At 45.3% G+C, this 23,963-nt stretch overlaps 1 protein-coding gene across 6 annotated transcripts in view; it reads left to right on the forward strand.

Annotated features, from left to right (window-relative positions):
• The first annotated feature begins 276 nt into the window (after positions 1–276).
• DAAM1 (dishevelled associated activator of morphogenesis 1) overlaps positions 277–23,963 on the forward strand; it is a 191,083-nt gene continuing 167,396 nt past the window's right edge. For 2 of the 6 annotated variants that reach the window (XM_051834423.2, XM_070068660.1), the window contains exons 1-2: positions 351–497; positions 18,408–18,459. The gene's annotated coding sequence lies outside the window, so the exon portion shown is untranslated. Of the gene's footprint in view, positions 644–18,407; positions 18,460–23,963 lie in introns of all 6 variants that reach the window. The other 4 variants (XM_002709767.5, XM_008252840.4, XM_070068662.1 and 1 more) reach the window with 3 other exon arrangements.

Consider the following 23,963-nt stretch of genomic DNA (forward strand, 5'->3'; position numbering starts at 1 on the left):
GTGGGTCAGGGCTGCCGGGCCCTTGCGCCGGACCCCCGCACTGTCCGGGCCCTGGGAGCCAGCGCTGGGCAGGGTAGAGGTCAAGTCAAAGGGCACGCCCCTCTCTCGCGCGGGTCCGCAGCTCAGCTCCAGAACGACCCCAGCTGGCGCTGCAAAGCGGGAGGGCGGGGAGGGGGCGGGTCCCGGAGGGGCGGGCCCAGGCGGGGTGCGGGCTCAGGGGGTGGGGCCCAGGGGTGCGGCGGGAAGTGTAGTTCTAAGAGTCCCGGCTACAAGGCTGTAACGGCTTCGCTGGTCGGGTGAGGACTACATATCCCATGAGGCCGCCTATGTCCTGCAGGTGACGCATGCGCGCTGGGCGCGACATTGTACCCTATCGTACGAGGAGTGATGTCACCTGCGGGTCGGTAACCTAGGGCAGCTGTGAAGGAAACTATTGAACCCGATCCCAGCGTATCCAGCGCGAGGAGTCGCCTTTCCGGCATGCAGGGGCTGCTCAGGTAGGGGGGCCGCGCCGGCTCACGGGCCGCGCTCATTCATTAAGGGACGCGGCGCGGGGGTGCGGGGGTGGGCGTGCTTCCTCGGGTCGATCGCCGGGTTCGCGGCGCGCCCGCCAGCTGCCTCCGGGGAGCTCCCCGGCCGGGAGGTAAATATTAAACCCGTCCTTCAGGTTGGGGCTGGGTGGGAGCGGGACCGAGACAGCTCCCGGCTGCCAGGTGGGGGGTGAGAAAATGGCTGCAGCGCGGCGAGCTGGGGGAAGGTGCTCCGGGGGACTGGGGTGCCTCCCTCTCGGAGGGGGAGCTGGCCGCGAACCCCTCTCCGCTCTGCTGCGGGCCCCCCGGGGCTGCGGGCGGGGGCCCTGCAGCAGAGGTCGGGAGCTGCTGGCCCGGCGGCCGAGAGAGAGAGAGAGAGAGAGAGAGAGAGAGGCAGGCTCGGTGGAGGGGCTGGCGGACCCCACCGCGTCCAAGCAGAGCCGTCTCTACCGCTGGCACCTTATTCGCGGGGTACCCGGTGACTGCAATTTTTGCAGACTCGGAGCTCGGTGTCTCCACGGATGGAACAGGGAAATGGGGCGCTGCGGAGCGAGCGAGGGGTGTTGGGGACCGCGTCGAGGGGAGCGGCGCCGCCTGCGGACGGCTGGAGGCGCCGCGGGGCTCCTCCGGCGTGGACGCCCCGGCTGGGGTGCTTCTGTCGGTGATCCAACGATAAGGTTCACTGTGGGGCAGGAGGGCTGAGCCAGCAGGTGCCCTCTGACCGCAGACGTGCGGGAGCCCTGGAGTTCTGATGTCTAGTGGGTTTCCTTGCCCGATCCCTAATGCCTCCATTCGTTCCTTGATTCACATTCATCACTCCCAGCCGAGGTCTCTGCACACACCGGTGGGCTCGGGAACAGACTCCCAACACTCCATCTCCTCCCCGCCCTCGGGCATCAGGAGGGCGTGCCACTCGTGACCGTTTTTGAAAATTCCCTTTGAGCCGCTGGTTTCCTGACACTGGAGCAGGACCCAGGGAATGGAGGCAGAGTTTGCCTACACGAGGAATCCCGTTGCCGTGGCGACTCCTGCCTTTGGAATCTTAACTGCTGCTGGGATTCGCTGCGGCTCTGCGGGCAGCTGGGAGGGCGTGGCCGGTGGGTGTGGCCAGATGCTTGCCCTGGGCCTAGCTGCTGGGTTCCCCCCAGCCCCTGCACTGGCCTAGGACTCTTCCCTGTCTCTTGAAAGCAGCTTGCCACATCTCTTACATTCTTTTCCCGTTTGCCTGCCTGCGGGCACTTCTGGTACCTCTTCTGTCCACCTCCCTGCCTAGCCCTGACTACCCCAGGCAAACTCTGAAATTTAAGTTTGAAAGACCCCCTTTTCTTTCCCGTGCCAGTGGTATCATTTCCCCAATAAGGTAGCTTGTTATAAGAGTTGCATATATAGAGAGTTGTATATATATAACATGTTATTATAAGAGTTGCATATATATAGTTGTGTGTGTGTGTGTGTGTGTGTTATTATAAGAGCTGCAAGGAGCTTTCTCAAGAAGGGTGCTTGTCCCCCGATCACTGGTAAAGATTCCTGGGTTTATCCTCGTTCGAATCTACTGGAGGTGACTGTAGTTGAATTTTGGAAGTCGGTGCCATTCCCTGTGTTTATCGTGAAATCTGAACACCAGCCTAGATGTTGCAGGACCTTGGTGGTGAAGCACTGGGACTGGGACTAGGAGCCCCAGGTCCTGCTCTGGCCTCCCCATCCTGGGCTTAACTCTTTGCCTTTGAGCGCCTTAGTCGCTTCATTAGTAAAGTGGAGACAGGGATGGGTTCCCTAAAGAAAGATCTGGTGTTTTTCTCTAAAGTTATCTGAGGATGAGGGTTTGAAACCAGTTTCTGACAGCATGGACTTCAGTTAAGATCTCTGAACCTTACTTGCCTGGCAAAATAGCCTGGTTCTTCCCAGTCACCCCTTAAAACGATGAGGCAGCTGCATTGCCATTTACAGTACTGCTTGTACTACTACAACTGTCATTCCAGTGACTGGAGAACAGAGGTCTGTATTCTTCCCATTGACCTGATTTCCACTGTAAGAATCCTCTTAGCTTTCTCTCAAGCAGTTTCATTTCCACACAAACCCAAACTCCTGTGTGGCATAAAAGGCCTTTCATGCACTTGAAATAGGAATGTATTTCATAATTATGTGCTTTTGGAATACATTCACTCAAAGAGCTTTTTTTTTTCTTTTTAAAAAATTTATTTTCTCTTTACTTGAAAGGCAGAGAGATGGGGAAAAAGAAAGATCTAACATCCTCTTGTTGGCTCTCCAAATAGCAACAACAGTTGGGCTTGGCCAGGCCAAAGCCAGAAGCCCAAAACCCAATCCCAGTCTCCTGCATGGGTGGTAGAGACTCAAGTACCTGGCCCATCATTTACTGCCTGCCAAGATGTGCATTAGCAGGAAACTGGAATCGGGAGTGGAGCTAGGACTCAAAAACCAGAACTCTGATATAGATGCAGGCATCCCGAGTGGCATCTTAACCACCATGCCAAACAGTTGCCTCTGTGTGTGTGTGTGTGTGTGTGTATATATATATATATATGTATTTTCTAGTTATAGTTCCTGATTACCCTGAACTTGGCATTTCTAGATTTCTCTGTTGCATTCTCCGTGGCCCAGGTAACTTTCCCAGGAGGTGTATATGATACCTAAAGGCTTCTGCCAGGGAACCAGTGGCTCCTGGAAGAGCAGGGAGACAATAGTCCTCTCATCTGGAGTTTATACAACATCGTTGTTGTATAAACAGGACCAGTTGTTTCCTGGGCTGGCCAATGTGAGAGAAGAACATTTGGCCAATATTTGTAGCATTCTGTTATCCAGACAGCTCTGTGGGTTTTCACAAGTATGAATTAGGGAGGCGGTCTGATAGTGAAGAGGGTGGGGAGGGCGGTGTCTCACCCTTGGGTGGTGCTTCCAGGAGCTCAGTGAATAGGTGCGAAGGAATTTGGATCCTGGCTTTTCTTGCTTCGTGGACAAGGTCTGGGTGGTTAGAATGTGTTGTGGTTTTATTTGAGCTACTTTGTATAAAATACTGCTTCTGGTGTTGATGCTGTGGTCCTCAAAACAAGTAAGGTGTTTACAAATAAAACAGTTAAGATGGAAAGTGTTTCATTTTGTAAATATTTGGGGGCTGATATAAAGGATGGCTTTGGCTTGAGAATCTTGAGGTCTTGTGTGAAAACACTGTGAAAGTCGCAGCTGTTGGGTCAGAGGAAACAAGATATTTCAACAAGACGTGGCACCACTGAGAACCGTAGGTGTTTGGTTCCGGAAACCATCTGCGGAGCTTGTGACTGCTGTGGGACCTCCTGGCTTGGAGCCATGCGCTGGTGTTTCCAGGTGCCAGTCATCCCTTATATTGCAGGAAGCAACGTGATTTTCTTTTTGGCCAACTTGGATTAGCAAATTTGTTTTCTGTCTAGAGGGGGCATCAGTCAAAAAGTTCTGTATTGTGCTTTTTTCCCTCTTGGATGAGGAATGTGTATCATTGTCACCTTATTTTGCTATGAGAACTCCTAAGCTGGTAATGGAGGAAACTTCAGTATCTTTCTTATACACTCAGAATCTAATATCGGTGTTTCCTTGAGAGATCAAAGTGGGGAGACAGCTGATAGCAAAGGTGCTGTGGAAGGCGTGGTCCCCAGGGCAACTGTGGCAGAGCAGGCTGGGGTGGAGGATACATCTCTTGAAGTTAGATTTGCTTAGGGAGTGCACTGTGGCTCATGGACATTGTGTTATTCAGAGTGGCTGAGGCTGCTGGTAGAGGCCAGATTTGAAGCATGGATCTGAAATATCTACCTCCCTTGCTCCAAGCGAGTGCCTCGTTGGTACTCCAGTTATACCCGGACTGAAAGAGTGACAGATGAAATGAGATGCAGGTTGGTTTTTTGTGACCTATATTCCACACAGGCAGACTCTCTTTACAGAGGAAAAAGGGCCTTTTTTTTTTTTTTTTTTAATATTCTGGTATCCTGTCCGATTGTTGAGGAGCAGAGAACAGCATGTCAAGAGTTTGCTTTCATAGCACATGGTCTGAAAATGAGTCTTAGGAGCGTAGCGGCATGTGTACAGAGAGACTCCACCCTTCCCTGCAGTTAATCTGGGGGTACCAAATATGCCCTTGCCTTTCGTGAGCCTGTTTTCTTAGTTGGTGTTTAAGGGCTCCTAGTTTTTACCCCTGTGACTTTCAGCGGCAATGATTCCCCTCATTTGGAATGAATAGCCCTCAGGGGATGTCTGAATCCTCCCTGCTTTCAGATCCAGCACAGGTGCCATAGCTTCCAGGAAACCTTCCCTAATTGTCCCTCGGTTCCTCCCACCTCTCTGTCCTCCTCCTCTCTCAGAGCCCTTGGCAAAAAGCCCTAGAGATGATGTGGTGCAGCCTTCAGTGCATATGAGGTGGGGACCTCAGGTTAAGCCCCACCCCCACTTTTTTTTCCCAAAAGCTTGTTTTTATTTATTTGAAAGGCAGAGTGACAGGGAGAGGCGAAGACAGAGTCAGAGAGAGAGAAAGAAAGAGAGGGACAGAGAGATTTCTTCCATTCTCTGGTTCACTCCTCAAATGCCTACACAGCCAGAGTTGGGTTAGGCTGAAGCTAGGAGTGAGGAACTTCATGTGGGTCTCCCCTGTGGATGACGGGAATACCATACTTGAACTAGCATCTGTTGCCTCACAGGGTGCTCATTAGCAGGAAGCTGGATCTAAACCGGAGGTAGAGGCAGGACTCCATCCTAGGCACTTCCATATAGGATGTGGACATCCCAAATAGTGTCTTAACTGCTGAGCCAAACACCTACCCCTGTCAATCCCTAACACTATACATGGGCTACGCCATTGACTCCACTAAACCTCTGACAAGGCAGGCATCATGGTCACCACTTTACAGATGAGAAAGGCATGGGGAAGTGAAGGAGCTTGCCTAGGTCACACAGCCTGTAACGGGCAGACCAGGTGAAGGACTTGGGCAGTCTAGTAGTTTACACACTACACTCTTGCTGGGCCTCTGATTTTCCTTCATGTTATTGTTCCTGCAACTTGGAGTGAGAGAATCACAGCTTCCTGTGCATCTCTTCGTTCTGAGACAGTACTGGGTCAGTGGGTACCGGATTGATGGAGAAGAGAATGCTTCTTGATGGACTCTTGTAGTGTGATTTTTCTGGTCCACAAGTGTTACATGAGGATAAACAGGGTGCATTTGAGTATTTGATAAAAAAAAAAAACCTTTCTTTTGCCCTATGTAAAAAAGGGAAAAATGATTTTAAAAGGAAGTGTTATAGTTCATCACCAAATATCTAGAATCTGTCCAGCATTAGACCTTATTTGTTAGGAAACTTTTTTTTTTTTAAGATTTATTTTGTTGAAAGGCTGAGTTACAGAGAAAGGAATAAAAAGAGAGATCTTCCATAGGCTGGTTCATTCCCCAAATGGTCCCAATGGCTGGGGCTGGGCCAGGCTGAAGCCAGGAGCTAGGAGCTTCATTCATGTCTCCCAAGGTGCAGGGGCCCAAGGACTTAGGCCATCTTCCTCTGCTTTCCCAGGTGCATTAGCAGGGAGCTGGATTGGAAGTAGAGCAGCTGTGACTCAAACTGGCATCTATTTGGGATGCCAGCATTGTGGGTGACAGCTTAACCCATTGCACTACAACACTGGTCCCAGTTAAATAACTTTTCACTAATAAAATCCCTCATTTGATGAAAGACCCACTAACCCAGAAAAGGACCACAGCCACCTGCATTGAGAGTTAAGAGGGCCTGTAATATCTCGGCTTCTCTCCTCCCTGTTGTCTTAAGCATAAATTGAAAAAACTCTTTAGAAGAGAAAATAATGAAAACTTGAGTAGTGTTCAAACTTGTAACCTAATATTGGCTATCCTTAGGTATTGAAATAAGCCCTCCTTCCTTTCCCCAAGAGATATTGTTACTTACTTTTACAGTAGAGAAAATTTGGTACCAAACAAACAATTGTGATTCTTTTAAACCATAGCCATCATTGTGAATTAAATGTGGAAAACTAGGGAAGCCAGTTCAATTTCCAGTGTAGCTGGTGTGATTTCCTGATGTACAATACATCTTTTCCTTTTGCCTAAGACTGGATATTGTGCCACTTTGATAGTATTTGATAAAGACAATTGACTGAAATACAAAATATGCCATTTAGGGAAATAATAGGTAAGCTATGCCCTGACACTGTATTGCCAGGAAGAGAAAAAGAAAACAAAAGACTTGTTAGTTATAGGCTATTCCATAATACATGCAGCAGAAATTGATTTCTTTGTTTTTCCTTTCTTTCTTTCCTCCCTTCTCCAGCTCTTGACCACAGAGAAGATTGAACAATACATTGTATACATGGTAGATAAATCAGTGCTCTGTGAGGTGCCAGAGAGGGTGCCACATTATAAAATAAACTGGTAGGAGTCTTAGTTTTTGACCCTGTAGCTAGAGACAAGGCTTTGCCAGCAGTTTGCCAAGGAACAATGTGCTTCTGATATGTGTTCTGCTGTGCAGATTGGGTCAGGACTAAGGCTTCTTAACAGCTTGCCAAGGCCTACAGCCTTGTCCAGTTGGCCTACAGCCTTGTCCAGTTGGCCTATAGCCTTGTCCAGTTCTTTTTTATTTTATTTTTTCCTATTTTCTTGGATGATGACTGATGTTACCAGTCTGTGTTGATGCTGCATCTGGGCTTTCCTCTTCCTTAAAGCGTCTGCAGATCTGTCCCTAAGAAGAGAGTAGGATGATGGTCGGTGTTACTCATCAGGTGAGAAGTGCCTAATCTCAAATCTCATACAGCCAAGCGGTGAAGCATCTAAGCACAGGTTGTTAGAACCAGGAGCCCTGTAATAAGAAGATGCCAGAATTTCTTGTAAGAAATTCAAGGAGATGAAATGGACAACTTAAGCCATTTGAAGGATCTTACTGCATTCTACTGAAAGTTGGTGAAATTGGGGGTCAGCATTGTGGGGTAGCAGGTCAGGCTGGTGCTTGCATGCCAGCATCTGATTTGGGCTCCAGTTCATGTCCCAGCTGCTCCACTTCCAATCCAGCTCCATGCTAGTGGCATGGGAAAGCAGTGGAAGACGACTCAAGTGATTGGGTGCCTGCATCCACGTGGAAGACCAGGATAAAGCTCCTGGATTTGGTCTGGCTCAGCCCTGGCCTTTGAGGCCATTTGGGGATGGAAGGTCTCTGTGTCCCCATTTCTCTCTGTAACTCTTTCAATTGAGCAAATCTTTATTTTATTTTTTAAATTGTGAGTACAGGGCAGCCATTTGGAATTTTTAAAAGTATTTATTTGAAACACAGAGTTGACAAAAAGGGAGGAGGAGGAAAGGGGGAGAAGGAGATCTTCCATTCTCTGGTTCATTCGCCAGTTGCTTGTACCAGCCTAGGGTGGGCCAGGCTGAGACCAGGAGACATTAACTCCATCTGGTCTCCCACATGAGTGGCAGGGACCCAAGTACTCGGGCCATCATCTGCTGCTTTGCAGGAGCTTTAGAGGAAGCTGACCTTGAAGGTGGGGGTGGGACTGCATTTCAGGAACTACACTGTGGGATGCAGGGTGTCCCAAGAGGCAACTTAACCTGCCACCCCAGAATTTGTTTTTTAAATGCAGCTTCAATTAACCAAATGTTAATGGCTATTATTTGATTTAGGATAATGGTGGGGGAAAAAAAACCACAATAAGTCCTGTGGTTTTTTTCTTTGTCCTGTTTGTATGGCAATCATATTTGCATGAGACATTCTCCCCCCTGCATTGCTCAGCCCTCAGTAGTAGTTGGAGATACAAGTCTGATAGGGTATAGAATAAATCCTAGATATTGCAACCAGTGGCTGACACTGACTGCAGCATGTTCCCAGAAGGTTAAATGAACAGGCTGGCTATTTTTTGTGCTTTAAAAATCAAGAATTGATATTAGGTTGGAGCAGAAAAACTCTGACCCATTTAGGTGCTACTTTTAACTATGGAAGTTCCTAGAATTGTAATAAGCAACTGCCTTGCCTATGGCATTGTCTGCTAAGGGATTTATTAAAAATTTAAACACACACACAGAGGAAGGCTTGTAGAAAATACAATTAGCAGGTAAGTCTTAGTACAAAAAATATTTTGAAATCCCGCCATATGAGGGATCTTCCAAATTCATAAGAAGATATATATTGATATATAAGATATATATCAGATATATATAAGGTATATAAGATACAAATTATGCATAGATTTTGAAATGTTTTGCAACACAGTAAATATCTTTTTTTTAATCTAGAAATCTTTTGTGTAAGGTATACAAACTTTATGCATTTCACATATACGAATTTGGGAACTTAGTGATTTTTTCCATCTTGTCCTACCTCCCACCCGCACCCCTACCTGCCTTCTTCCTCCCTCTCATATTTCCATTCATATTTTTACTAAGATCCATTTTCTTTTTTGTTGTTATTTATTTTATTTGAAAGGCTGAGTCACAGAGGGGCCAAGGCTGAGAGAGAGAGAGAGAGAGAGAGAAGTCTTCCATCTGCTGGTTCACTACCCAGTTGTCTGCAGCAGATGGGCTGTGCTGATCCAAAACCAGGAGCCAGGACTTGGGCCATCTTCCACTGCTTTCCCAGGCTGTAGCAGAGAGCTGGATGAGAAGTGGAGGAGCCTAGACGTGAATCGGTGCCCATATGGGATGCCAGCACTGCAGGCAACGACTTTACCCACTACGCCATAGTGCTGGCCCCAAGATCTATTTTCAATTAACTTTATACAATAAGATTAACTCTACACTAAGTGAAGAGTTCAATAAACAGTATGAAACAAACAAAAAACCTGTTTCTCAACAGTTGAGACAGAGCTGTTCAAAGTTGCACATCTCAAAGTGTCAATTTCACACAAAGTGTCAATTTCACTTCTATATATTACCTTTTAGGTACTCTATTAGTTACCACAGATCAGGGAGAACACATGGTATTTGTCTTTTGAGGGCTGGCTTATTGCACTAAGTATAATGGTTCCTAGTTGCATCCATTTTATTGTAAACAACAGGATTTCATTTATTTTTTACTGCTGTGTAGTATTCCATGGTGTACATATCCCATAATTTTTTTATCCAGTCTTCAGTTGACAGATGTCAGGGTTGATTTCCATATGTTAGGTATTGTGAAATGAACTGCAGTAAACATGGAGGTACAGATAACTCTTTCATATGATGATTTCATTTCCTTTCGGTAAATTCCCAGGAGTGGGATGGCTGGGTCATATTGTAGGTCTGTATTCAAATTTCTGAGATTTCTCCATACTGTCTTCCTCAGTGGCTGCACCAGTTTACTTTCCCACCAAGAGTAGATTAGTGAATCTTTTTTCTCTCATCCTCACCAACAATTGTTGTTGATTTCTGTATGAGAGCCATTTTAACTGGGGTGAAGTGAGACATCATTGTGGTTTTGATTTGCATTTCTCTGATGGCTAGTGATCCTGAGCATTTTTTCATGTTTCTGTTGGCTATTTGGATTTCCACTTTTGAAAAATATCTATTTAGAAATTACAAAAGAAAAAAGAAAAATATATATTCAAGTCCTTTGCCCATTTGTTAACTGGATTATTTTTTGTTGTTTCGTGAGCTCTTTATAGATTCTGGATAATAATTCTCTGTTAGTTGAATAGTTTGCAGATATTTTCTCTCATTCTGTCATTTGCCTCTTCACTTTGCTGAGTGCTTATTTTGCAGGGCATAAGCTTCTCAATTTGATGTAATCCCATTTGTCAATTTTGGCTTTGATTTCATGTGCTTCTGGGTCTTTTCCAAGAAGTCTGCCTATGCCAATGTCTTGCGGGGTTTCTCCAATATTCTGTAATAATTTGATGGTATTGGGTCATGGATTTAGATCTTTGATCCATTTTAAATGAGTTTTTGTGTAAGGTGTAAGTAGGGATCTTGCTTTATTCTTCTGCATGCAGAGATCCAGTTTTTCCAGCATCATTTGTTGAAGAGACTCTCCTTGTTCCAGGGATTGATTTTAGCCCCTTTGTCAAAGAGAAGTTGGTTGTAGATGTGTATATTGATTTCTGGTGTTTCTGTTCTGTTCCATTGGTGTGCCTTTTTTTTTTTTTTTTTTTTGGCCAGTACCAGGCTGTATTGATTATAACTGCCCTGTAGTATGTCTTGAAATCTGGTATTGTGATGCCTCTGACTTTATTTTTATTGTATAAGATTGCTTTAGCTATTCAGGGTCTCCTGTGTTTCCATATGAATTTCGGCATCTTTTTTTTTTTTTTTTTTTTTTTTTTTGACAGAATGGACAGTGAGAGAGAGGGAGACAGAGAGAAAGGTCTTCCTTTTTGCCGTTGGTTCACCCTCCAATGGCTGCCATGGCCAGCGCACCGCGCTGATCCGAAGGCAGGAACCAGGTGCTTCTCCTGGTCTCCCATGGGGTGCAGGGCCCAAGCACTTGGGCCATCCTCCACTGCACTCCTGGGCCATAGCAGAGAGCTGGCCTGGAAGAGGGGCAACCGGGACAGGATCCGGCGCCCCGACCGGGACTAGAACCTGGTGTGCCGGCGCCGCTAGGTGGAGGATTAGCCTGTTGGGCCGCAGTGCTGGCCCTATTTTTTTTTTTTTTTTTTAAGATTCATTTATTTCAAAGGCAAACTTTCAGAGAAGCAGAGGCAGAGAGCCAGAGAGAGAGGCAGAGAGCCAGAGAGGGAGGGAGGTGGGGAGGGAGGAATAGAGGGCGGGGGGAATCTTCCATCTTCTGGTTGAATCTCCAAATGGCTGCAACGGCCAGAGCTGTGCCAATCCGGAGCCAGGGGCCAATATGGGATGCTGGCACTGCAGGTGGTGGCTCTACCTGCTACGCCACTGCACCAGCCCCCAGCATCATTTTTTCTAGATCTGAGAAGAATGACCTTGGATTTTGATATGATCACATTGAATCTGTTAATTGCTTTCAGTGTATGGACATTTTGATGGTATTTATTCTTCCAATCTATGAACATGGAAGATTTTTCTACTTTTTTATGTCTTCTATTTCTTTTTAAAATGTTTTTAATTAACATCATAGAGATCTTTGATGTCCTTGGTTAAATTTATTCCAAGGTATTTAATTTTTTTGTCAGCTATTGTGAATGTGATGGATCTTTGAAGTTCTTTCTCAGCCATAGCACTGTGTACACAAAGGCTATTGATTTTTGTGTGTTGATTTTATATCCTGCCACTTTACCAAACACTTTTATGAGTTCCGATAGACTCTTAGTGGGATGTCTGGTTTCCCTATATATAGTATCATGTCATCTGCAAATAGGTATAATTTGACTTCATTCTTCCAAATTTGTATCCCTTTGATTTCTTTGTCTTGCCTAATGGCTCTGGCTAAAACTTCCAGAACTATATTGAATAGTGATAGTGAGAGTGGAGGTCCTTGTCTGGTTCTGGATCTTAGTGGGAATGCTTCCCACTTTTCCTCATTCAATATGATGCTGACCATGGGTTTGTTTTAAATTGCCTTTATTGTGTTGAGGGATGTTCCTTCCATACCCAATTTGTTTAAGGTTTTAATCATGAAAGGTTGTTATGTTATATCAAATGCTTCCTCTACACCTATAGAGATAATTGTGGTTTGTGTTTTCCAATTTGTTAATGTAATGTGTCACATCAATTGATTTTGTGATATTGAACCATCCCCACCTATCAGGGATAAATCCCATTTGGTCTGGTTGAATGATCTTTCTGATGTGTTGTGGGATTTGGTTGGCTAGTATTTTGTTGAGGATTTTTGCCTCTATGTTCATCAGGGAAATTTCATCTGTAGTTCTCTTTCTCTGTTTTACTTTTTCAGGTTTAGGTATTAAGGTGATGCAGGCTTAATACAAGGAGCTTATGAGGGTTCCCTCCATTTCAATTTTTTTTTTAAAGATTTATTTGAAAGGCAGAGTTAGAGAGGCAGAAGCAGAGAGAGAGAGAGAGAGAGAGAAGGGTTATCTATCCACTGGCTCACCCCCAAAATGGCCACAATGGCCTGAGCTACGCTGACCCAAAGCCAGGAGTCGGGGATCTTTTCCAGGTCTCCAGCATAGGTGCAGAAGCCCAAGCACTTGGGCCTTCTTCTACTGTTCTCCCAGGCCACAGCAGAGAGCTGGATCAGAAGTGGAGCAGCTGGGACTTGAACCAGCACCCACATGGGATGCCTGCACTGCAGGTGGCAGCTTCACCTCCATGCCACAGCATCAGCCCCTCAGGTTGTTTTGAATAGCTTGAGGAGAATTGGAGTTAGCTGTTCTTTAAATTCTGGTAGAATTCAGCAGTGAAACCACCTGGTCCTAGTCTTTTCTTTGTTGGGATAATCTTTACTACTGATTTGTTGTCCATCATGTTATTAGTCTGTTTAGGTTTTCTATGTCTTCATTGCACAGTTTGGTGGATTGTGTGTGACAAGGAATCTAACCATTTCTTCTGGTTTTCTCAATTTCTTGGCACACAGCTCTTTGTACTAATTTCTGGTGATCCTTTTTATTTTTGTGGTGTCTGTTATATTTCTTTATTCATCTCTAACTTTATTGATTTGGGTCTTCTGTTTTTTTGGTTAGTCGGGCCAGTGTTTTATTTTTTGTTATTTCTTAATTTTGTTAATTTTTTCAAAAAATCGGGTCTTCATTTCACTGATCTTTTATTTCTTTTTTTGCTTTAATTTTGTTTCTTCTCTAATTTTAATTATTTTTTTCTTCTACTAGTTTTTGGTTTGGTTTGCTGTTGTTTTCCAGATCCTTGAGATGTATTGATAACTCATTTATTTGGTACCTTTCTAATTTCTTGATGTAGGTACCAATTGCTATAAACCTCCGTCTTAACACTGCTTTTGTTCTAGCCCATAAGTTTTGATATGTTGGTGTTGTCATCTTCGTTCATTTCCAGAAATTTTTTTATTTTTCTTTTGATGTATTCTATGACAAACTGTTTATTCAGGAGTATGTTGTTCAGTCTCCGTGTGTTTGCATATGATCTAGAGATTCTTGAGTTGTTGATTTCCAGTTTCATTCCTTTGTGGTCAGAGAAGATGCATGGCATGATTTTGATTTGTTTGAATTTGCTGAGACTTGCTTTATGGCCTAGCATGTGGTCAATCCTAGAAAAAGTTCCATGCACTGATGAGAAGGATGTATATTCTGCAGCTATAGGATGAGAAGTTCTGTAGATACCAGTTAGGTCCATTTTGTCTATAGTGTCAATTAACTCTGCTGTGTCCTTGCGGATTTTCTGTCTGGTTGTTCTGTCCATTGCTGAAAGTGGGGTATTGAAGTCCCTCTTTGGTATTGAATGGAGTCTGTGTCTCCCTTTAGATGCATTAACATTACTTTAAATAGCCTGTCGCCTGTAATTGGGTGCATATATGGTTATGGTAGTCACATATTCCTATTGAATTGTTCCCTTAATCATTACATAATGCCCTTCTTTGTCTCTTTCAACAGCTTTTGTATTAAAGTCTATTTTTACTTTGTCTGATATTAGGATGGCTACATTAGCTCTTTTTGGCTTTCCAGTAGCATGGAATATCTTTTTCCATCCTTTCATTTTCAAGCTACATTTATCTTTGTTGGTGAGATGTGTTTCTCGTAGGCAGAAAATAGATGGGTCTTGTTTTTTAAACCATTTGCCAGTCTGCATCCTTTTACTGGAGAGTTGAGGCCATTTACATTCAAGGTGACCATTGATAAGTACTGCTTGGCCCTGCCATATTTTCCAATAACATTCCTATTGTTTGATTTGGATTTCTTTTGTACTTGTACTGGGAGATTTTCTGCTTTCACATTTTCATAGTGACGACCATGTTTCTGTGTTTAGCACATCCTTAGGCATCTTTTGTAAAGCTGGACCAGTGGTGACAAATTCTTTCTCTTTCTGTTTGTTATAGAAGGTCTTTATTTCAGCTGTATTCATAAATTTTGCAGGGTACAGTATTCTGGATTGACAGGTTTTTTTTTTTTTTTTTTTTTTTTTTTTTTTCCCTGTTAAGACTTGGATTCTATCTTTCTATTCTCTTCTAGCCTGTAGGGTTTCTGTTGAGAAGTCTGCTGTGGGTCTAATTGGAGATCCTCTGAAATTACAGGCGTTTCTCTTGTGCACAGTTTAGAATCTTTTCTTTATGTTTTACTGTGGAGAGTTTGATTACAGCGTGTCGTGGTAAAGATCTTTTCTGGTCATGTCTACTAGAGTTCTATATGCTTCCTGTACTTGGATATCCTTTTCTTCATCCAAATTGAAGAAGTTTTCTGTAATTATTTCACTAAACAGAACTTCTAATCCATTCTGTCTTCCACACCTTTAGGAACTCCCAAGACCTATATGTTGGGTCATCTGATAGTATCCTATAAATTTCCAACATAGTTTTTAATTTTTCTAGTTTCTTCTCTTTTTGGTCTGACTGTAAAATTCCGGGGATTTGTCTTCTAACTCATATATTCTTTTTTTTTTTTAATTATTTATTTAAAAGGTTCAGGCAGAGAGAAAGAGGAGAGAGAGATATCTTCCATCTGCTTGTTCATTCTCCAAATGGCCCCAACAGCTGGACACAGGACTATTTGAAGCCAGGAGCTTCTTCCAGGTTTCCCCCACAAGTGTAGGGACCCAAGCTCTTGGGTCATCTTCTAATGTTTTCCCAGGCCATAAGCAGAGAGCTGGATCAGAAGTGGAGCAGCTGGGACTCAAATTGGCACCCATATGGGATGCTGGCACTGCAGGCAGTGTCTTTACCCACTATGCCACAGCACCAGCCCTGCTAACTCAGATATTCTTTGTTCTGCCTCACCGAGTCTGTTGTTAGGGCTTTCCATTACCTTTTTTATTTGATATATGGAATTCTTCATTTCTATTATTTTATTTTAATTTCTCTTTAAAATCTCAATTTCGTGGGGAAAATTTTCATTCATGTCCTGTGTGGATTTCTCTAATTCATGGATTTGCTTTTGATTGCTTCTGAGTAATACTATGTAACATCATCATTTTGCCATTACAGTATTGAAGTGCTGTTGTGTTCCTTTGGGGGCATCATGTTTCTTGAATCTGTGTTTCTTTTCAGGCATTTGTGGAGATATCCCCCCCCCCCCTCCCCGTGACAGCTTTTATCTTTGGACCATACCTCTGTGGGTTAGTGGAGTGTGTGCTCTTTTAGTGAATACCCAGAGGCATGTGCTGCATATGGCCAGGCAGCTCTGTTCTGTGCTTCAGGGTGCAGGGAGTATCCCAGGTACCCCTTCTCCTTCAAGGCAACCAATGCCCAGGCACTAGCCCCAGTGGGTGCAATATTCATCTGCACTGCCACAAGGACCACCCAAAGGATCCACGTAGTCTTCAACATGAGTGCTAATCCTGCAGCAAGGACCACCCCAGGCAATTAGGGAGCCCTGAGTGTGTGGAGCTGCCCGCAGTGACTGCCCAGAGACCCAGCCACACTCTGTGCTTTCCCACACAGCCAAAATGTTTCCACAGTTCCAGCACATAAGGCTCCCATAGTCACAGTGCACTGAGGATCCACTCTGCCCTGCCAGTTGGCCCCGTTCACTGAGAGGTAGAGAGGCTCCAAAGCCAGTGGCCTGAGGATACTCCGCCCGGGCAGCCTAAGCCCCAGAGCCTGTGACCTGCCGGGAGGCTGGGGGCACCTCACAGCCCTACATGGGTGCACAGCCCCAGTGAGTCCTCCCAGCCAGACTGAAGCGTCTCCTCCCGGCTGGGTGCTGGCATGCAGACACGAGCTGGCTCAGCTGTCACATGTGCCCTGCCTTAGGGCGCCATTGTCAGGGCGTTGGAGAGAGAAATGTGTCCCCTTTTCCCCTCCAGGTTGGTAGGTGCACTGTCCCCTGTAGGGCTCCAGGCGTCCCAGTGGCTTTGTTGCCAGTGGTTTGTGCTGCTGCAGTCTGGTCTCGCCTCTCCAAAGCTCGTGCTGATGCTCTCAGCTGCCGGGGGGTCCTGTGTTGTGTCCGTGATCGTGCTGTGTGTCCACACTTTCCATGTTGATCTGTGGCATCCCTCTAAACTCCGTGGAGTTCCCACTGCACTTTTCTCCCTGACTCTTCCCTGAGATTGCACTCTCTCCACTATTTTTTTTTTTTAACTATCTTCCCCTAGGCTAGAGCAATAAAAGCCCTCCCTATTCTGCCATCTTGGAATCTCTTTAAACATCTTTTAATTCAAATTTTATGTGAACTTTGAATTATCATTTTGATGTAAAATTTGATCCAGTTTCTCTTCAGGGTGTGACTAATGTTGAATTTTCCTTGCCTCACCTTTCCTTACTGCACGCCCTGGGTTCTAATTTGCCAGTTCTTTTTTTTTTTTTTTTTTGACAGAGTGGACAGTGAGAGAGAGGGAGACAGAGAGAAAGGTCTTCCTTTGCCGTTGGTTCGCCCTCCAATGGCCGCCGCGGCCGGTGCGCTGAGGCCGGCGCATCGCGCTAATCTGAAGCCAGGAGCCAGGTGCCTCTCCTGGTCTCCCATGCGGGTGCAGGGCCCAAGCACTTGGGCCATCCTCCACTGCACTCCCGGGCCACAGCAGAGAGCTGGCCTGGAAGAGGGGCAACCGGGACAGAATCCGGCGCCCTGACCAGGACTAGAACCCGGTGTGCCGGTGCCGCAGGAGGATGATTAGCCTATCGAGCCGCGGCGCTGGCCAATTTGCCTGTTCTGTTCTCACAGTCTCTGCGTGGGCAGCTGTCCCCCAACTCCCGCCCCTGCCAGGTTCCCTGCCAGGGTAGCCACCATCGCAGACCTTAGGAAGAAGCACATATTAGCGCTTCACCCTCTAAGGTAGAACAGGAGCTAGAGGCACCAAACAGACGAGGGTGGCTTACATTCTCATTTTCCCAGGTATAGGTTGTTTTCCTGATGGCACAAGGGAGGTGAGTGGGGGTATGATGGAGGGAGTTCTTGGTTTCACTTATCTTATCGCTTGTTTCCTTCTGGATGGCCTTTGTTTATCCTGTGTCTTCAGGCCAGGAATTCCTGCAGCAGAAGGCACGCAGCCAGGCAGGGGTCCTCTTGCTGTGCTGCTTCCTTCTCCTCAGTTTCATTCGCTGACTTGACTTTCTTCAGCCTCGTCTGAAAAGAGGACTTAAGGAATTTAAGCTGCTGTCAGTGCTTCTGTTAGGTGGGACCGAGATCTTGAAGCGGTGATTTGGGGCAAAGACGTTGGTGGCTCTTCTGATGGGGAAGGAGGAGAATGCCGAGTAGGTTAAGATAAATGAAACTCTCTGTAAAACTCGGTTGTGAGTGGTTGGATCCCCGAATGAAGTTCTTTATCTGTCAGTTGGTGCATTTCAGTTGCACAGGGGAACAAGAAATACCAGTTGATGTTAGGTTCAGATTTGAGTAACTTGGCAAGTCTTTTAAACTTTCTGGGCCTCCATTTCCTCACCTGAGAGTGTATTCACACAGAATAAGCTATCTTTTTGGGTCAAAGTTGTAAATTTTTATGAGAACAGCATCTCTCTCCCTGTCTCTCTGTCTCTCTTTTAAGATTTTATTTATTTATTTGAGAGGTAGAGTTACAGACAGAGGGAGAGAGAGAGAGAAAGGTCTTCCTTCCGTTGGTTCACTCCCCAAATGGCTGCAATGGCTGGTGCTGCGCTGATCTGAAGCCAGGAGCCAGGTGCTTCCTCCGGGACTCCCATGTGGGTGCAGGGGGCCAAGCACTTGGGCCATCTTCTGCTTTCCCAGGCCACAGCAGAGAGCTGGATTGGAAGAGGAGCAGCTGGGACTAGAACTGGTGCCCATATGGGATGCCGGCACCACAGGTGGATTAACCTGCGCCACAATGCTGGCCCCTCCCTTTCTCTCTCTAAGATTTATTTATTTTAAAGGGGTGGGTAGGGGGAGAGAGACAAGGACAGACATCTTCCAACAACTGGTTTACTTCCTAGGGTGCCAAGCAGAAGCCAGGAGCCTGGAACCACATCCAAGCCTCCCACTCAGGTACAGGAACCCAAGCACTTGGGCATCTTCTGCTGCTTTCCAGGTTCATTAGTAGGGAGCTGGATCTGAAGTGGAGCAGCAAGGACTCTAACCAACGCATATGGGATGCCTGCATCACAGGTTGTGGCCTAACCCACTGTTCCACAATGCTGGCCCCAAAATCATCTTAAAATAGTGACCTCGCAGCTGTGGCATTGTGTAAATTGCTGTAATGTCCTTTGGGTTTCTCTAAATGCAGATCAGTAAAGGGGAACTGTTTTTTCAGCTGTAGAGTTTGCAGCCTGCGCCCCTGCCTTGGCGCAATGTCCTTGAGGTCCTGTTTATAGGAAGAGCAAAACCTCTGTGAACAGATCTTTCCTCCCATCTCCTTAACTGAGCAGTCTAGAAAGTTCCATTGGACGTCAGGGATGAGGATAGACAGTATCTTTTGGGGATCATTCAGTTCTGCTTAAATTGTGTCTTTAAATCAGAATTTGGCCACTAGTGGTCCGCAGAGTGAATGTAGCCAACTATCATGTTTTATTGGGCCAGCACAGTGTGGTTTTTTCATTTGTTTGTTTGTTTGTTTTTGTAAATGGAATGATTTCAGTGAGTATATAGACTCTGATTTGTCATAGTCTTCATGTATAACTTATTAGTTTATGTGATCTTTCTTTACCTTTTTGGTCCTTAAAGGCATTGAGTTTGTGATTATTTTTAACCAAAGTAAATTGGGATGAGAATCTCTTTGAGAGTTTTCCAGCAGTGGGCTGACCAGTGACCCATTCTTCACCTGAATCCATGTTTCAGAAACCTAGCCGTGGGACCCCATTTTAATTGTTGGTGCTCTGAAGAGCTGCTCTGAGCATGGTAGAATGTTTCACCCAGCCCTGGCTCTACTCACTAGATGCCAGTAGAACCCCCCCACTCTAGTTATAACAGCCGAAAATGTCTTCAGACATGACAAGTGCCTCCTGGGAGGCAGAATGCCCCCAGTTGAGAGCCAGTTGACAGATTTTTGGATGGCCTGGGAACAAGGCTTGGATATTAAGGAATAAATTGGAATTCATTTGGGAAGCTGAGCTACCCTGCTATTTTTATTTATTTGGGCAGTTGGTTAGAACAAAGTAAAGGTCACTGGATTAGACCCTTTGGGGTCATTTCTCCATTCTTCCATGACCACAGCCTGGGAAGCCAGCCACATTTTAAGGACATGTTCTTGGTCACAACAGGGGACTCTGTGAGACACTGGTGCTGGGTCAGGGTGAGTCCACCAGAGCTAGTGGGTAAACAGCTTTGAAGCTCATGGCCCCTGTTGATAGGTCAGTAATGTTATCTGTGGATAAAGGGGATGCAGATTCAGTAAGGGAAAGACCAGCTCTGTCATTATTGTAAAAGGCCAGAAATTTTTTTTTTTTTTAAAGCCTTCAGCCGTTAAAAATGACAGCTTAGAGCAAATCGGCAGTGTGGGAAGAGCTCTGAAAAGGATTAACAGAATGACGCTCCTTTTTTTTTTTTTTTTCCCCTCTCCCAAACAAGAAGGTCCTTTAAACTTGACTCTAAAACTCGGGCTTAGGCAACACTCAAACTTGCCCTGCCTTAGAAATACATTGATAAAATTCAGTGCAGAAAGTGAAAATGTTGTAAGGTTTTAATTAACCAACCCAAGCTCCTTTCTTGAGCAAGGAATACAAAGAGACTGACTATGCTTAAAGAAGAACAGAGTTTCAGTTAAAACCTAGACTTTTCAGAGGAATAGGTGGGACTTGTGCAGGTCTGCTCCAGGGCTGTTGCACCCCATCTTCCAGATCTCCACCCTGTGGGCATCAGAGTTTTCCAAGGTGCATTTATAAAATAGACGCTAAGGGATGCTGATTCAGTAGATCAGCGGTTAGAGCCCAATCTCCAGGATTCTAAAACTCCTTAGGTAATTCTGACGTTAAACCAGGACTGAAAACAACCAGGAAGAGTGAAAAATCTTGAGTTTGGAAAGTGTGGCTGTAGTTGCCTCTGTGTGCTGGGGTTGGTCACCTGTCTGTTTCCACACCCAACTTTGTTGTTAAAAATTTTGCATTCCTGAGTGGGAGTTTGGCCAAACTGTGAAGACCCTGCGTCCCCTATCAGAGAGCCTGGGTTGGATTCCTGGCTGTAGCTCATGAGGCCAGCTTCCTCTTAATGTGGAGCCTGGGAGGCAGCTGTGATGGCTTGCTGGTTGGGTCCCTACCACCCATGTGGGAAACCTGCATTGTGTTCTGGGTTTAGTGCCCCAGTCTCTGTGGGCATTGGTAGAGTGAACCAGCAGCAGATGATAGTGTTTCTCTCTCTCTCCCCCTCTCACACACACACACATACACTCACTCTGCCTCTGAAATAATTTTTAGAATTCCAGGTCTATTTGGGTGTATTTTTAAAACTTTTTCATAGGGGTTTCAAGTCATGAAAAGAAATTCTCTTTTCCCTATGGTATGGTATACACTAATACCCTGAACCCAGGCTTCTAATGAACCTGGAATTTTATTATAATTCGGCGGGTAAACTTGTGGAAGTCCTTCTTTCCTCATGGTACTTCCCTGGGAACATTCAATTCCATTTTAACCTATTTTCTACTACTACTACTACTACTACTACTACTTCTTCTTCTTCTTCTTCTTCTTTTTTTTTTTTTTTTTAAGAAGTGTCCTTGAGATAAAAAGTGTGTGGGAGCATGGTAGTGAATGCTCTTCCTAGTCACTTTTCTAAGAAAAGGGCCTAAGGTAATGCAGGCAGGATCTAGGTTGTTAGACTGCTGGTGCTGCGCTTCCTGGAAGAGACCCCTCTGGCTTGTTAACCAGCGGATGGGTTTGTTTGTTGTAAGCTTCCTTCTGAGTTGTGCCCAGCACCACATCCCTGGGAGGACCTCGGAGGACCAAGGGAGAGGGGGTCAAATAAAATGACTTCTTCTTAAAGACAGAATTCCACATCTAAACTTCTAGCAAGCATAGCAGATGACTCTTTTAGGGGGAAATGCAACGAACAACTTCTGGACTATCTCAGTAGCTGTGGAAGCAGCACCTTCAACATTAGACATCTGTTCATTTGTCCTGTAAAACTGCATTGTTGGATATGAACATTCCAGAATGCTGTTTTATGTTCTTCGGGAAGTCCTCGGTTTTTACCTTTGGCATACAGCAGTCTTGTTTCCCCTGAATAAATCTCAGGTCGTCCTCCGTCTTCAGCTCACGGGTAAACAGATTGCCTTGTGCTGTGGGTAGTCCTCATGGTGAAAGGCTGTTTGCCCTCCCTGGCAAGTGGTTTCATGTTTTGCTTCTTTGGAGCATGTCCATCTTTTCAAAGGAGTGTTTACAACATGGGTTATAGGAAGCAGTACTTCGCAATCCCAACTCGGTTTTTTCGATATTTGTTATGCTGTGGTCAAATCTTCTACCCCCAGGTCTTCCCTAAATGCTGATTTTTGAATCTTAGAGGATCAAGGTTATCTAATGTTAGAGAAATTTAACATGACATGCTATTGAAGAAAGAATAGCAGTTTAAAAAGATAATATTAGCTTTCTTTTGGGGAGTGATGAAAGTGTTCTAAAAATAATGATAAAGGCTAGCCAATTCATGAATATGCTAAAGCCACTAAACTGTATATATTATGTGGATGAGTTTTATGGTATGTGAATTGTCTGTCCTTTCTTTCTTCTTTTTTTTTTTTTTTTTTTTTTTTTTTTTTTTTTGACAGGCAGAGTTAGACAGTGAGAGAGAGAGAGAGACAGAGAAAGGTCTTCCTTTTCCGTTGGTTTACCCCTCAATGGCCTCCACAGCTGGTGCGCTGTGGCCGGTGTGCCACGCCAATCCGAAACCAGGAGCCAGGTGCTTCCTCTTGGTCTCCCATGCAGGTGCAGGGCCTAAGCACCTGGGCCATCCTCCACTGCCTTCCTGGGACACAGCAGAGAGCTGGACTGGAAGAGGAGCAACCGGGACAGAATGCAGCACCCCAACTGGGACTAGAACCCCGGGTGCCAGTGCCGCAGGCAGAGGATTAGCCTAGTGAGCCACGGCACCGGGCAATTGTATTTCAATAAAGCTAATTTTTTTAAAATACTGACTAAAAAAAAACCTGATTAAATAGAAATAGATTTCTAGACCCAGGGATAATAATTCTTTTCTATTTGTTATCTTCATGTACACCTCAGTATGGACAAAGAATAGTTATAGTGATTCCTTAATATGCATGGTCCAATTGAAGTACGAAACTTTGTTATGAAGAAATTTTTGTACTGGAATCTGTCCCCCCCACCCCTTTTTAATGCCTAATCAAGAGCTAGGATATTAGAGGATGAAAAGCTTTGCTCTGCTTTATACCTGCTGTGATTGGTGATGCACTTTGCTTAGTCACAATTTGTTTTAAACTTGTTCCATTTGATGATTTTGCAGTATTTTTTTCTGCTATAGAAGTTTTCACTTAGTAGAAAGAATTCGAGTATAAACTCTGGCCTATAAAACTGAGTGTTAGATGTGAAATAGTTCATTTATCAGGGATTATGTAGTTTAAGGTTTCTCAAGTTTGGATCTATGACCCTCTGAGCAACACTGCATTAAAAGTTAAATCGCTGAATGTTTAGGAACTCCCCGGTGCCTGTGGGGTTATAAATCCACACACAGGGTGGGCCTTGAGCTACTGTGGTACTGTTCATTTATAAGATGCTTACCCAGGCATATTTGGTTTTACTGTTGTAAAAGAAGTTACCACAAACATAGTGGCTTAAAACAGCGCCAGGTGAGAAGCCTGGGCGTGCTGTGGTTCTATTGTCTGCTCAGGGTCTCCGTTGGCTAAGACTCAGGTTTGCACCAAGGCTGCTTAATGTTCAGTGTTCAGGGGCTACTTGCAGGCTTCCTGGTTGTTGGCAGAGATTGTCTCCTCGTGGCTGTAGGACCGAGGCCCGCCAGCTGGGGTTGGGACTGCGTATAGTCTCCAGAGTACACCCATAGTCCATGCCACACGGACCACACTGGCAGGTCCAGTGTGCATGCTTTCCTCCCTCCACACCAGCCCAGGCACATCTCTCTGACATTCCTTTTCTGCAGTTAGCCAGAGAACAGGCCGATTGGAAGGGCTGCCTGATTAGCTCAGGCCCCCCAGGATAATCTCCATTTGACCAACATAATCCCTGTGATGGGTCATCTCACTCACAAGCCCCGCCCACTCTCCAGGAGAGGCTATTACAGGTAAGGGTAATGGGGCATCATTCACAGTGCTGCCTGTCATGCCAGCTAACACAAATCATGCCAGCTGATGCTTGGTGATTATTAGAGTGAAAACACAAAATTCAGAAATCATCGGAATGATGACACCTTGCAGATGATTCCTAGAGCCTCTGACTTCCTCAAATGCACACCCTTCCCTGGCTTAATGGCTTCCTCTTGCTGTTTTTCTACTTTCAAGAGGTGAAAATGAGGACTTTAAGAAAGCCTTATGGAAAAACTGCTGCACATGCATGTCCACGTGTGAGAATTCTTGACGTCCCAGCAGTTTCACTGCT

Source organism: Oryctolagus cuniculus, chromosome 2, assembly GCF_964237555.1.
Source record: "Oryctolagus cuniculus chromosome 2, mOryCun1.1, whole genome shotgun sequence".
NCBI classification, from domain to species: Eukaryota; Metazoa; Chordata; class Mammalia; order Lagomorpha; family Leporidae; genus Oryctolagus; species Oryctolagus cuniculus.